This window comes from Bos javanicus, chromosome 24 (assembly GCF_032452875.1).
Source record: "Bos javanicus breed banteng chromosome 24, ARS-OSU_banteng_1.0, whole genome shotgun sequence".
Lineage (NCBI taxonomy): Eukaryota > Metazoa > Chordata > Mammalia > Artiodactyla > Bovidae > Bos > Bos javanicus.
This window is the reverse complement of record NC_083891.1, coordinates 3897313-3911562: the sequence shown is the minus strand read 5'-3', so window position 1 is coordinate 3911562 and position 14250 is coordinate 3897313. Positions and strand designations below refer to the sequence as shown.

Sequence of the window (14250 nt, the reverse complement as noted above, 5' to 3'; positions counted from 1 at the left end):
CTGTATCTATTAGTTGGAAGAGGTTTTTTTTTTTTTTTAATCTGGGGTTTTTTTGGTTTGTTTTTGTGTGTCATTGGACCCACGCGGATGTTTTAAAATTTATGAATCATTTCCATATTTGTTGTGTTTGTGGCTCGCGTTACCCCAGGCTGGCCAGCAGTAGCGTGTTCACACTGTTTTCTTCATTCTTTTGTTTTGGCCTGTCATTCTTTGAGCATTTTCTTACTTCTGGCACAGTAAGATATCCCAGGCCTAGAATCAGCTTTTTTGCTAAGAGTGCTAGATTCTTTTAAATAATTATGTTTTTTAAGCCTGAGTGCTAGATGAGTTCACTGGTTTTGGATTGTTTTTTTCCCCAATAAGCGGACTTTTTATTTCCAACAGAATTGTTTACTAAAGCATATTTTCCATTTATAGCTCTGTTCTTAGGAAACACATCGAATACTATGTAAAACCCATACTGTCATTTTCCAGTTCCCTTATAGTTTGTCTGTGAAATAGTTTTCCAGCCTCTCTTTGCTTATCTCCATGCTATAGATGAGCTCGATAAAGGACAGAAATGGTATGGACCTAACAGAAGCAGAAGATGTTAAGAAGAGATGGCAAGAATACACAGAAGAACTGTACAAAAAAGATCTTCATGACCCAGATAATCACGATGGTGTGATCACTGACCTAGAGCCAGACATCCTGGAATGTGAAGTCAAGTGGACCTTAGAAAGCATCACTATGAACAAAGCTAGTGGAGGTGATGGAATTCCAGTTGAGCTATTCCAAATCCTGAAAGATGATGTTGTGAAAGTGCTGCACTCAATAGGCCAGCAAATTTGGAAAACTCAGCAGTGGCCACAGGACTGGAAAAGGTCAGTTTTCATTCCAATCCCAAAGAAAGGCAATGCCAAAGAATGCTCAAACTACCGCACAATTGCACTCATCTCACACGCTAGTAAAGTAATGCTCCAAATTCTCCAAGCCAGGCTTCAGCAATATGTGAACCGTGAACTTCCTGATGTTCAAGCTGGTTTTAGAAAAGGCAGAGGAACCAGAGATCAAATTGCCAACATCCGCTGGATCATAGAAAAAGCAAGAGAGTTCCAGAAAAACATCTATTTCTGCTTTATTGACTATGCCAAAGCCTTTGACTGTGTGAATCACAATAAACTGTGGAAAATTCTGAAAGAGATGGGAATACCAGACCACCTGATCTGACTCTTGAGAAATTTGTATGCAGGTCAGGAAGCAACAGTTAGAACTGGACATGGAACAACAGACTGGTTCCAAATAGGAAAAGGAGTTCGTCAGGGCTGTATATTGTCACCCTGTTTATTTAACTTATATGCAGAGTACATCATGAGAAACGCTGGACTGGAAGAAACACAAACTGGAATCAAGATTGCCAGGAGAAATATCAATAACCTCAGATATGCAGATGACACCACCCTTATGGCAGAAAGTGAAGAGGATCTAAAAAGCCTCTTGATGAAAGTGGAGGAGGAGAGTGAAAAAGTTGGCTTAAACTCAACATTCAGAAAACGAAGATCATGGCATCCGGTCCCACCACTTCATGGGAAATAGATGGGGTAACAGTGGAAACAATGTCAGACTTTATTTTTCTGGGCTCCCAAATCACTGCAGATGGTGACTGCAGCCATGAAATTAAAAGACACTTACTCCTTGGAAGGAAAGTTATGACCAACCTAGATAGCATATTCAAAAACAGAGATATTACTTTGCCAACAAAGGTCCGTCTAGTCAAGGCTATGGTTTTTCCTGTGGTCATGTATGGATGTGAGAGTCGGACTGTGAAGAAGGTTGAGCACTGAAGAATTGATGCTTTTGAACTGTGGTGTTTGAGAAGACCAACACCAAAGAGAGTCCCTTGGACTGCAAGGAGATCCAACCAGTCCATTCTGAAGGAGATCAGCCCTGGGATTTCTTTGGAACCAATGATGCTAAAGCTGAAACTCTAGTACTTTGGCCACCTCATGAGAAGAGTTGACTCATTGGAAAAGACTCTGATCCTGGGAGGGGTTGGGGGCAGGAGGAGAAGGGGACGACAGAAGTTGAGATGCCTGATGGCATCACTGACTCGATGGACGTGAGTCTGGGTGAACTCTGGGAGTTGGTGATGGACAGGGAGGCCTGGCGTGCTGCGATTCATGGGGTTGCAAAGAGTCGTACACGACTGAGCGACTGATCTGATCTGATGCTGTAGTCTAGTCACAGTCCTCAGGTTCTCAAATGGGTTTACTTTTTCTCATAATTTTCTTCTGCCAGAAACTGCCCCTCATAGCAAATTCTAGTTATCTTTATGTTTTACTCTGTCTTTGAAAGTGTCCAGAATTCTTTTAGGCATTACTGAATCTCACCTACTTAATCATTTAACAATATTTTTGGTCTATCAAGATACACAATGATATTCTCATCAATCGTTTGTAGTTCTCTTTTTACTGATTTGTAATATGTGGAAACTAATAGCCAGGACATGGAAGCAACCTAGATGTTTATCAGCAGATGAATGGATAAGAACGCAGTGGTACATATGCACAATGGAGTATTACTCGGCCATTAAAAAGAATACATTTGAATCAGTTCTAATGAGGTGGTTGAAACTGGAGCCTATTATATGGAGTGAAGTAAGCCAGAAAGAAAAACACCAATACAGTATACTAACACATATATATGGAATTTAGAAAGACGGTAACGATAACCCTGTATGCGAGACAGCAAAAGAGACACAGATGTATAGAACAGTCTTTTGGACTCTGTGGGAGAGGGCGAGGGTGGGATGATTTGGGAGAATGGCATTGAAACATGTATAATATCATATATGAAACGAATTGCCAGTCTGGGTTCGATGCAGGATACAGGGTGCTCAGGACTGGTGCACTGGGATGACCCAGAGGGATGGTACGGGGAGGGAGGTGGGAGGGGGGTTCAGGATGGGGAACACATGTACACCCGTGGCAGATTCATGTTGATATATGGCAAAACCAATACAATATTGTAAAGTAATTAGCCTCTAATTAAAATAAATAAATCTATATTAAAAAAAAAGAATGAATACCTAAATGAGTGGTGTACTCTGTTCTTTGTGAGCAGAGAAAAAGTCATCTGCTGTTCAGTTTGGTTCATCTGCACATAATCTACTGCCTGTCCGTATAGATTTGCTTCTTCTAGACATTTTGTATAAATTCAATCATCCAATATGAGGCCTTTTGTGCCTGGCTTGTGGCATGTTTGCCAGATTCATCCATGTTATAACGTTAATCTATTAGTACTTCATTTCTTTTTATAGCTGAACACTATTGTATGATATGAATATAGCACATTTTCTCTGTCCATTCATGGTATTATGGGCATCTGGATTATTTCTACCTTTTGGCTATTGCTATTCTGAATATTCATGTGCAAATTTTGTATGGACATAGGTTTTTCAGTTCCCTGGAGTACATACTTAGGAGTGGAATTGCTGGGTTATGTGTTCACTATATGTTGTAACTGTAATATATTGTGTTTGAATCCATGAACATGGGATATCTGTCTGTTTACTTAAGTCTTTAGTTTTCTTTAATGGTATTTGACAATTTTCAGTGAATATCTTGCACTTTTTTGTTTAAAATTATTCCTACATATTTTAAATGTTTTCATGATTTTATTTTTTCTTTATCATTAGTGCATAGAGTACCAGTGATTTGTTAAATATTAATAATGTATCCTGCAACATTGCTATAGTTGTTTGTTAGTTTTTTGGTTGATTTTTTTTAGGATCTATGTACGTGGTCATGTCAACTGTGAATACGTATCCTTCTTTCTTGCCAATCTGGATTCCTTTTTGTCTCTTTTTCCTTGCCCGAGTTCCCTGGCTGAGACATCTCGTACAGTGTCGAACAGAAGTGATGAGAGCATAAATCCCAGTTTTGTTCCTGAACTTAGAGTGGTGTAATTCATTTGTTCACCATTCAGTACCACGTTAGTTGTAGCGTTTTTTGGTAGATGATCTTGAGTTAGTCAGTTTTGATGATCTTTTCAAATAGGCAACTTTTGAGTTTGTTGATTTTGGCTATTTTCCCTCATTGTTTATACTCTAGTTTTTAATTTCCTTCTCTCTGCTTGTATTGGGTTTTGCTTGTTCTTCTTTTTCTTGTTTCTTAACGTGGATAGTTAGGTTGTTGATTTATTTGAAGTATTTCTTCTTTTTAAAAATAGAGATTTTATAGCTGTAACTTTTCCTCTCACCACTGCTTTAGCTCCTTATAACTTTTTTTTTTTTTTTGCTCATAACTTTTGATATACATTTCAGTACACATTCTTAGCCTTGTTTTGGGATGCAGTTAATTCAGTTGAAAAAAGTTTCACATTTTGTGCTTCACTTTTGAGTAGGTTCGAACAGATCTTAGTCTGTGGCTAATTCTTCTCCGCTGCTGAGACCGACCTTTCTGCACAGTCTGGCCCTGTGTGAGCACTGACTTGTGCTGTTCCTTCTAATCTTTTCTGCATGTTCCTATATTACCATTGTGTAGTGCCTTCACACATCAGCTTGATCAATAGTTAGCTCAATGCGCCCTGCCTTCCCTCTGCAGATCTTCAGTTCTCTGTATGTGTAGGTTTCTCCTCTCCATAATCTGTCCTCCAAGTTCCAGCTGCCTGGTCTTTACATGGTCTCGTTTTGTCTCAAGTCAGGGACTCTGTTCCTCTCCTGCTACCTCCCCGCACTTTGTTAACCTGTCTGACAATTGTCTCAATCAGATCACTTTCTTAGTCTGATGTCCTGTGTCTTAAAAATTGTTATTTCATGTATGTTGTTGGTTTTTTAGTTTTACACGGGTAAGAGTAAATCCCTGTGTCTCCATCATGTAACTTTTGAATTAGTCAAGCATTTGGAACATACATATACATGTATTACTCTGTGTGTGTGTGTGTTGTGACTAAAGTTCAGGGATTCGTTATAGGGATTTGGTCTTATACTTCAGTAGGAGCTTTTCATCCAGTCTCTGTAAAGTGTTATCGTTGCATCTAATGTTGGAGCTTGAAAGCTACAGGGTAGGCAGTTGAGATGTGAGAAAGGGTGTAAATTAGGGAGAACTGGATGGAACCCACAAGCATGGGCTGGAGCCCTGAGGACAGATGGAGTCCTCTGAATGTTTTCATTGTCTTACCTGAGGACCTGGAGAGGGGCTGGTGGTGCTTTCTGTAGAAGCCTGTTTCTTCCTCAGCTGCTTATATGTATACAGTTGGACCAGGAGTCAGGAAAGCCCCTTGACTGTGGAGAGGGGAGTTTGTTGCTGCTTTATGACAATCAGATGATCCCAATGATAAATGATAATACCTGTGAGCCCCGATTGCTCCACTTCCGCCCCCTGTTTTCCGCCCCCAGACTCTCTCCTGGTGGTTTATAATTGGTACATCTTGAGAGTGGAATTCTAGTAAGTGTGGTTTGGCTTATGCACGTTGTCATGTTGCAGAGCCGCCAGACTCTACCCCTGGCCATCTGTGCACGTGTACACGTCGTCTTCATCTGCGTCCAATCTCTCACCAAGACAGAAGGAGTGCTCTGCCTCTGCCTGTCGTGGTGCGCAGAGCAGTAGACAACCAGCACCGCCCGCCCCTGAGGAGGACCCACGGGCCAGTCTTAGGGGCATAGTCATTCTTCTTTCTAATTCACATTTTCTCTTTGCAGTCTGTAACTGAAATAATGAGTTGTAAAGCTAACATTTGCTAACATATCTTATTTTAGATAAGAGAATTATAAAAGGGAAAGGAAGTAATCCAGAATTTTGTTATTATTTCAAACATTCCTGAGTGTTTCTTATTTCAGTTGGTTCACTTAGTTCATTTTATTGTAAATTGTTATAGGAAAATAAGTCACCCAGAACTCTTATTAATCGACACTTGTGCGTCTCTTCAGTGCAGCAGTAATTGATGGTGATGATTATCTCCCTGAAGCACTCTGTGTTTTTGATATGCCTGCTGAATCATTAAATAAAGATTAAATTCTGTTCTATAAAATTTTATTATTAAATACATTCTATTGTGCTCTAATTTTTTGTTTAATTATGTTCCTCAAAAGACATTTAACTATGTGTGAACCTTGATGTAACACACAGATTACCCTTATCTGCATATATCTTGTGGTGGTGTGTTCAATTCAGATGATTGTATCATTCTGAAATCTCAGTTTGGGGCTTTTGTTTATAAATAGCTCAATACGCTTTGGTTTGGATAGGCATATTAAATTGGTAGGATCAGTTTCAGTTCATTTTCACATAAATTGCAACTTGAATATTCTTGTTTGCCAAATAATATTTTGAAAGTAATAAATTTAAAAATTCCCCAGCCCCCAATTACCATTAGACCATAAGTGCCTTTAGTAAGCCCTGGAAATAGCACTTTTGAACAGTTTAGCAGTACACTCTGGCAACTCCGCTAATGGAAATTACCAGAGAATATTTCTTATTGAGTATTAGATCATGTGTGAGCCTTGGAAGTGGCTGTCTGCTGGTCCCGGCGGGCTCAGCCTTTTCTGATTTCCTCTAAGACAGGGCTAGAGGAGGACTGGTTACCACCCCTCACTGACGTGGCTGCATTTGATATTATTGCATTGTCAGTTTACACAAAATATCCTGGAAGAAATTTGAAGACAAATTACACGTAAAAATAGAAGTCCCCATTTTGGTGAATTTATTGATTGCTGTTTTATTCCTTGACATAAACACCCTCATGTATTATAGCTCTTACCCATTTAATCAATAAAGACAATATCAGAATTATATGCTTGGATAGGAAGAGACTCTTAATTTATTAATAGCAATCATTTATCGAGGCTTACTGCATTTCGGACACTACTGAGTGACTGAACTGGACTGAACTTCATTTCTTGCATTTCTAGGCACTTTACTATAGGCTTCTGTATACTGTTTATAGAAATAGTTCCATTGCTATATTTAATTCCATTATACCTCAGTTTTTTTATTTGGAAATAGATTAGTAATGCCATATATCTGATAATTCTTGGCAAACATTTGTTACCCTATTTGGCATAAAGTATTCACGCTCCAAAATGGTATATTTTCTTAGTTTTTGTTCCTTACTCCTTGCATAGACTATGACGGAGAAAGTCTTCATGGTTTGGAAGGGTGACCTGGGATTCAGGGCGTCCATTCTCCATGGAAAGCTCCCGTGCTTGCGCTCTCACTGGCTTCCTCCCGCTCCAGTCGTCCTCATCACTGTAAAGCCAGCCGCCAGCTCCTGAGGGCGCGCTGGGCTCCCAGCAACCCCAGGGAGAGATGGCTCGCCCATCACCGCATGGCTGGACCCTTCCCCGGGTCTGATGCCCTCCAGGCCTCTGGCTGCGCTTTCCCCCAGGGCACTGCATGTATTGGGATTTCTGTTGACCACATTAGCAGTTTCCTTTCCTGGGATAATACCCTACAGTAACAGGAGGTCTCACCCTTGTTGAGGAGTTGAGGTATGAATAGCTTAAAGGGCTGCTCCGTGTGGACTCTTTGAAAGTTTTCAATTGTGTACCATATGGTCAGTGTCTTCTTTCTCACTCACCCTTCCTTCCTTCCTATCACACTGTGTCCACTTGAACGTGTCTGATCTTGTTTGTTTTTGCTTCCTTTTCTATGTATCCTTTTGTTGATTATAGCAGGCTTCCTTCTACAGTTTATGACTAATACAGTTGTTTACTAAATTCATTGTATTTTTTTTTCACAATTTAGGTATCAGTGATTTCATTTTGCTTTACATTTCATTGTTGTGAACTGAATCGAGGTCAAGTCACTGTTAATTTCAGAGCCTAGATTAGACCAGGTTTTTGACTTTCGATTTTAGCATTTTAAGACTATCTTGCTGATACACTTAGTTGTACAGCAGAAACTAATCAAAGCAACTAAACTCTAATTAAAAAAAAAAAGTTCTGCTTACCTGTGTTGTTTTTTGAATTCAGAAATAAAATACCTTTCATTATGATTTTCTTTACTTATTTTAGCAGGTAACTTTTTAGTTGGAAAAAAAAAAAAAAGAAAACAGATGCATCAGACGTGTGAAATAAGGCCCAATACCTGATTATAATTTATAAGATAAAGAATGACAGGATGGTTTAGTGACCAAGCTTAAAGCTCAACATTCAGAAAACGAAGATCACGGCATCTGGTCCCATCACTTCATGGGAAATAGATGGGGAAACAGTGGAAACAGTGTCAGACTTTATTTTTCTGGGCTCCAAAATCACTGCAGATGGTGACTGCAGCCATGAAATTAAAAGACCTTGGAAGGAAAGTTATGACCAATCTAGATAGCATATTGAAAAGCAGAGACATTACTTTGCCAACAAAGGTTCATCTAGTCAAGGCTATGGTTTTTCCTGTGGTCATGTATGGATGTGAGAGTTGGACTGTGAAGAAAGCTGAGCGCCGAAGAATTGATGCTTTTGAACTGTGGTGTTGGAGGAGACTCTTAAGAGTCCCTTGGACTGCAAGGAGATCCAACCAGTCCATTCTAAAGGAGATCAGTCCTGGGTATTCTTTGGAAGGAATGATGCTAAAGCTGAAACTCCAGTACTTTGGCCACCTCATGTAAAGAGTTGACTCATTGGAAAAGACTCTGATGCTGGGAGGGATTGGAGGCAAGAGGAGAAGGGGATGACAGAGGATGAGATGGCTGGATGGCATCACGGACTCGATGGGCGTGAGTTTGAGTGAACTCTGGGAGATGGTGATGGACAGGGAGGCCTGGCGTGCTGCACTTCATGGGGTCGCAAAGAGTCGGACACAACTGAGCAACTGAACTGAACTGAACTGAACAGTGTGTGGGCTCTGACCAGACAGCCTGTGCTCAAATCCCGACTCTGCCCTTTACTAGCTGTGCAATCTCGGGGAGTTACTTAAAGTATACTTAAAGCGCCTCATGTTTTCCATCCATCAATTAGATTGTTTTAAGGGTTAAGTAAATTGGTAGGTTCAGAACAGAGGTTTATAATCTCCCTCTCTACAAACAGCTAAAATATACAAAACAAAAAAATGCCCAAATATGTGATTGCTTTCAGAATGATTAAGAATGTAGTTAGTTGAAAGTCTTCAGTGTAATATTTGAGAAGGCATTGGCACCCCACTTCAGTACTCTTGCCTGGAAAATCCCATGGACAGAGGAGACTGGTAGGCTGTAGTCCATGGGGTCATGAAGAGTCGGACACGACTAAAGGGACTTAGCAGCAGCAGCAGCAGCAGCAATGTAATATTACATTGAAGATGATGCTGTGAAAGTGCTGCACTCAATATGCCAGCAAATTTAGAAAACTCAGCAGTGGCCACAGGACTGGAAAAGGTCAGTTTTTATTCCAATCCTAAAGAAAGGCAATGCCAAAGAATGCTCAAAGTACTGCACAATTGCACTCATCTCACAAAGTAAAGCTCAAAATCCTCCAAGCCAGGCTTCAATAGTATGTGAACCGTGAACTTCTAGATGTTCAAGCTGGATTTAGAAAAGACAGAGGAACCAGAGATCAAATTGCCAACATCTGTTGGACCATTGAAAGGGCAAGAGAGTTTCAGAAAAATATCTACTTCTGCTTTATTGACTATGTGAAAGCTTTTGACTGTGTGGATCACAGCAAACTGGAAAATTCTGAAAGGGATGGGAATACCAGACCTGCCTCCTGAGAAATCTGTATGCAGGTCATGAAGCAACAGTGAGAACCGTGTGTGGAACAACAGACTGGTTCCATATTGGGAGAGGAGTACGTCAGGGCTGTATAGTGTCACCATGCTTGTTTAACTTATATGCAGAGTACATCACGGGAAATGCCAGGCTGGATGAAGCACAAGCTGGATCAAGATTGCTAGGAGAAATATCAATAACGTCACATGTGCAGATGACACCAATCGTATGGCAGAGGGCGAAGAACTAAAGAGCCTATTGATGAAAGTGAAAGAGGAGAGTGAAAAAGTTGGCTTAAAGCTCAACATTCAGAAAACTAAGATCATGGCATCCGGTCCCATCACTTCATGGCAAATAGATGGGGAAACAATAGAAACAGTGACAGACTTTATTTTTGGGAGCTCCAAAATCACTACAGATGGTGACTGCAGCCATGAAATTAAAAGACGCTTACTCCTTGGAAGAAAACCTATGCCCAACCTAGACAGCATATTAAACAGCAGAGATACCACTTTGCCAACAAAGGTCCGTCTAGTTAAGGCTATGGTTTTTCCAGTAATCATGTATGGATGTGAGAGTTGGACTATAAAGAAAGCTGAACGCAGAAGAATTGATGATTTTGAACCGTGGTGTTGGAGAAGACTCTTGAGAGTCCCTTGGACTGCAAGGAGGTCCAAACAGTCCATCCTAAAGTAAATCAGTCGTGAATATTCATTAGAAGGACTGATGCTGAAGCTGAAACTCCAACACTTTGGCCAGCTGATATGAAGAACTGACTCCTTGGAAAAGACCCTGATGCTGGGAAAGATTGAAGGCAGGAGGAGAAGGGGATGACAGAGGATGAAATGGCTGAATGGCATCACCGACTCAATGGACATGAATTTGAGTGAACTCAGGGCGTTGGTGATGGACAGGGAAGCCTGGCCTGCTGTAGTTCATGGGGTTGCAAAGAGCTGGAGACTTACTGAGTGACTGAACTGAATGTAATAGTAAGGTCTTTGGGATATAGTATTTATAGTTTTGACAATACTAATAATTGCGATAATTGAGCAGATAAACTCCAGAAATAAAGGAGTGAGAACCCGCTGAAGTCTCCCCTTGCTCCTTGGTGCTGGGGTGGTGTGTGAGTGAGTGTGTGTGTTTGTGCCAGCACCTCACCGTGTCTCGGCAACACTGTTTCTGATTGCTGAAACTAATATTTTATAAAATCTAAGAACTCACTGCTGGTTCTTGGACACAGAATGCTTACTTTTGAAAGAGTTATGACACTTAGAAAAGTTTTTCTTTCTTGTGAATGAACCAAGGTTTTCCAAGTTTTGTTTCTTTATGGGGAATTTCAATAAACATAATATTTATTTTCATGAAGAATCAGAGACATTTAAGAAAATAACAATTATAATGTTAAATGTTAAAGGATTCTTGGTAGTTTTAAATTTGGGGATGTTGATAATTTGTTTTTGAATGGAGTTTCTTTATGTAAAATATAAGGGTAAACACATAAAATTTGTAAGTAGTCAGTTCTATGTGATAATTATAACCATAAAGACAATAGCATTCTGAGAAATTCTGCCTGAAGATACTTGAGAAACAATGAAAGTCATACTTGGTTTGGCTTAGCAATGACTTGGTAAGATAGTTTGAGAAATGTAATTTTTAAGTGTTATTTAATACCTGTTCACTTCTGAATTTTGGAGTAAGCAAATATCATAGAACCGTATATTTTTCCTTTACTTTCAAGGTAAATTTTTTGACAGATTTGAATTCATTTGAAGTTCAGGTTTTTCTATATTCCTGTAAGTTAGTGTGCTTATTTATAGATAAGACAAATGGATGAGAAAATTTTTTCCGCCAAGTCATGGTTAAACAGCATAATTGGAAGCTACTTAGAAATATATCGACAGTGGTATATAATGTATTTCATTTTATGTATTATGTAGATGAAGATTTAGTATTTCATTTAGATTCTCAAAATATTGTACAGTGAATTTTACATTATCACACTAATATTAGCATGATCTTGATTTCTGACACTGAGTGTACAATATTTTATTTTATCTTGATTTTGTTTATAATAAAAGCAACATACTTTATCTTAGTTGACTATTGTTTTAATAATGATCAGCATCTTTATATTTATTTCTGAGCATAATTATACTTGTTAACTGATCGTACATATTTATTTTTGTCTGATCTGCTTTACAGGTCATTGATTTTTAGTTTGTACCCTCATTATATGATAAATATTTTCTTTTTAAATATTATAGCACTTTTCTGATCTCAATGAATTAAAAGAAAAATCTGTCCTGTATCAACTACTTGGTTTTTCCCTTTTAGAAAGCGTCATACTCATTTGTAACAGTATTGATTGTACTATACCAATTTTATTTGTGAACACTTTTATTTCTGTAGTATGTCCTTTTTCTTTTTCCTTGTTTCCCATGAGGGTATAATCTTTCATTAGTCAGGAGGTGTGGAATGGTGGAAAGAGCTCTGTAGAAAGGTCACCAGGCATGAATCCTACTTTTGCATTTTCAGCTCCTTTGCCACATTTTCTTGAAAAAGTCAAAGTCACTTATCTTCTGTGAGCCTCAATTCCCTCTTCTCTCAGCTTGAGCCGATAATGCCTCCACCAGTTACTCATTCAGTAATGTGGAGCCATTGAGGAAACATAAAAATGCTGGGTAAAGTGTGAAACATCATTTTGCTTTAAAAAATTTGCTCATTGTAGAAATACAAAGAGTATAAATAATCTAAAACTAAATCTCATTCAGAGTGAATTTGTCTGATACTTGCTTTTCTTTGCATATATTTGTATCTGTCTGAATACAAAAATGTACTTATATCTATATGGGATTACATTGTGTACATACTTTTATCCCTTTTAAGTCTAACATCATCTGAGAAATATTCTGTACTTCTTATTGATCAGAATATTTAGATCATGCTGCTACTATTGCACAATACAGTGTTTTCACATTTTTGTCAGAATTTTAATTTTTTGGCCTTAGTTTAAGATTCTTTCCTGAGGGTGCATCGAGAAGGTAGGAATAGCTAGTTCAGAATGAAGACTGAAGACTAATATTTATTTGCTTAAGATTTGGTGCTTTATTCAATTCAGAAAGGAAGCATAAAATGTTTATGAGCTGAGCTGCAGTATGAACGTGTTTTTAGGAAGGTTGCGTGATGGTGGTATATGGGGTGAATTCTAATGGAGAACACCTTGAAGCTACAGCATGTCAGTAAAATGATTTGGTCTAGGGTAACTCTGGTTGAGAGAGAGAAGCATAGTCTTGAGAGGGAGCAGTTGTGAAGAAGCACACACATGAGCATGTAATTATTAAATTGGGAAGCCGGCACAGTTGCAGAATTAGGGAAGTCTGGAGCAGCCTTTTCGTGAGGGCAGATCATGACTGAGTGTTGGACATGTTTTAAAGATTTATTGGCAATTCAGACAAGAAAGAATGCCCCTGGGAAAGGTCCTGGGTGGAGATACATATCTGAGAGTCATTCACTTAGAGGTTATGCACTGAAGCCCAGGAATTGATTTATACCTTTGAAATAAGATGGTGTGTGAGTAGAAGTATCACCCGACGAGGACCAGAGGAGGAACAGCGTCAACAGCAGTGAGAAGCAGAAAGTGTTTGAAAGTGGTTGAGAAGAAAGAGCTCCAGAAGTAAGTTATTAGAGTTTGAGACAGCAATAGAAAGTTTTGCTTCTATAGATAAAATGCAGTTTGTTTACAGAAATGTATTTATACACCATTTGAAAATACATTAGAAGGTATTTTAGAATAAGGAAAAGATATGACTGATTGTTACAATGAATGCTCATGTACCAAGTGTGGCCTTACGTTTGAGATCCTCGGTTTCCTTTTCAGGCAACTATCTAGTCTTCTCGCTCTTGAGAGGGCTTGGACTCAGTAATACCCCAAAACCATCCTCATAGTTAGCATTTAGGTCTTGCTTTCTCAACACCACTCCTTACAGTAAGAAGCCAAGGCTGATCCAGTAGGGAAGGGACTTGGTGAGCCTGGAACATCTGCTAGAAAAAATAAGGAAGAGCCTGAATGCTAAGAAGAGTGGTGTCAAAAGGACATAGAAGCTAGCTTCCATTGGCTTCCATTGACCAATTTTGGGGTAGTATGACAGCTACAGAGAATAGTAGTGATAACTGATTATAAAGCATGGCATAAAAGTGAAAATCCAACATTGCATTTAAAGTACTCTTCAAAGAGAGCCAAAGAGAACAGGCAAGACAGAGACAAGAGCAAAATCCTGAAGTTCTTTACAGAAGAAGGCCAGCTAGAAAGTGTGGAAGGAATGGTAGAATGAGAGCACTGCTGTTCCGTGGGGCACTGAGAAGGGGGAGCCTCGGTAATGAGCGCTTTGGGAGCTGGTTGTTAGGAAGCAGGTTGTTCACAGTGTCAGCTTCTAGAGACCCCCTGCATTCCTTGGCTCTGGTCACGTCCTTTGTCTTCCCAGGCAGCAGCTTAGCATCTCTGTGATCCTGCCCTCATGGTCGTGTCTCTTTCTTAGCTTCTTTCTTCTGTCTACTTCTTCTGTGTCTAAGGATACAGATTACGTTGAGTCC

At 39.3% G+C, this 14250-nt stretch overlaps 1 protein-coding gene across 1 annotated transcript in view; it reads left to right on the top strand.

The window, feature by feature from the left end:
• ZNF407 (zinc finger protein 407) overlaps positions 1–14250 on the top strand; it is a 388042-nt gene that overhangs the window by 128096 nt on the left and 245696 nt on the right. The window lies entirely within an intron of this gene.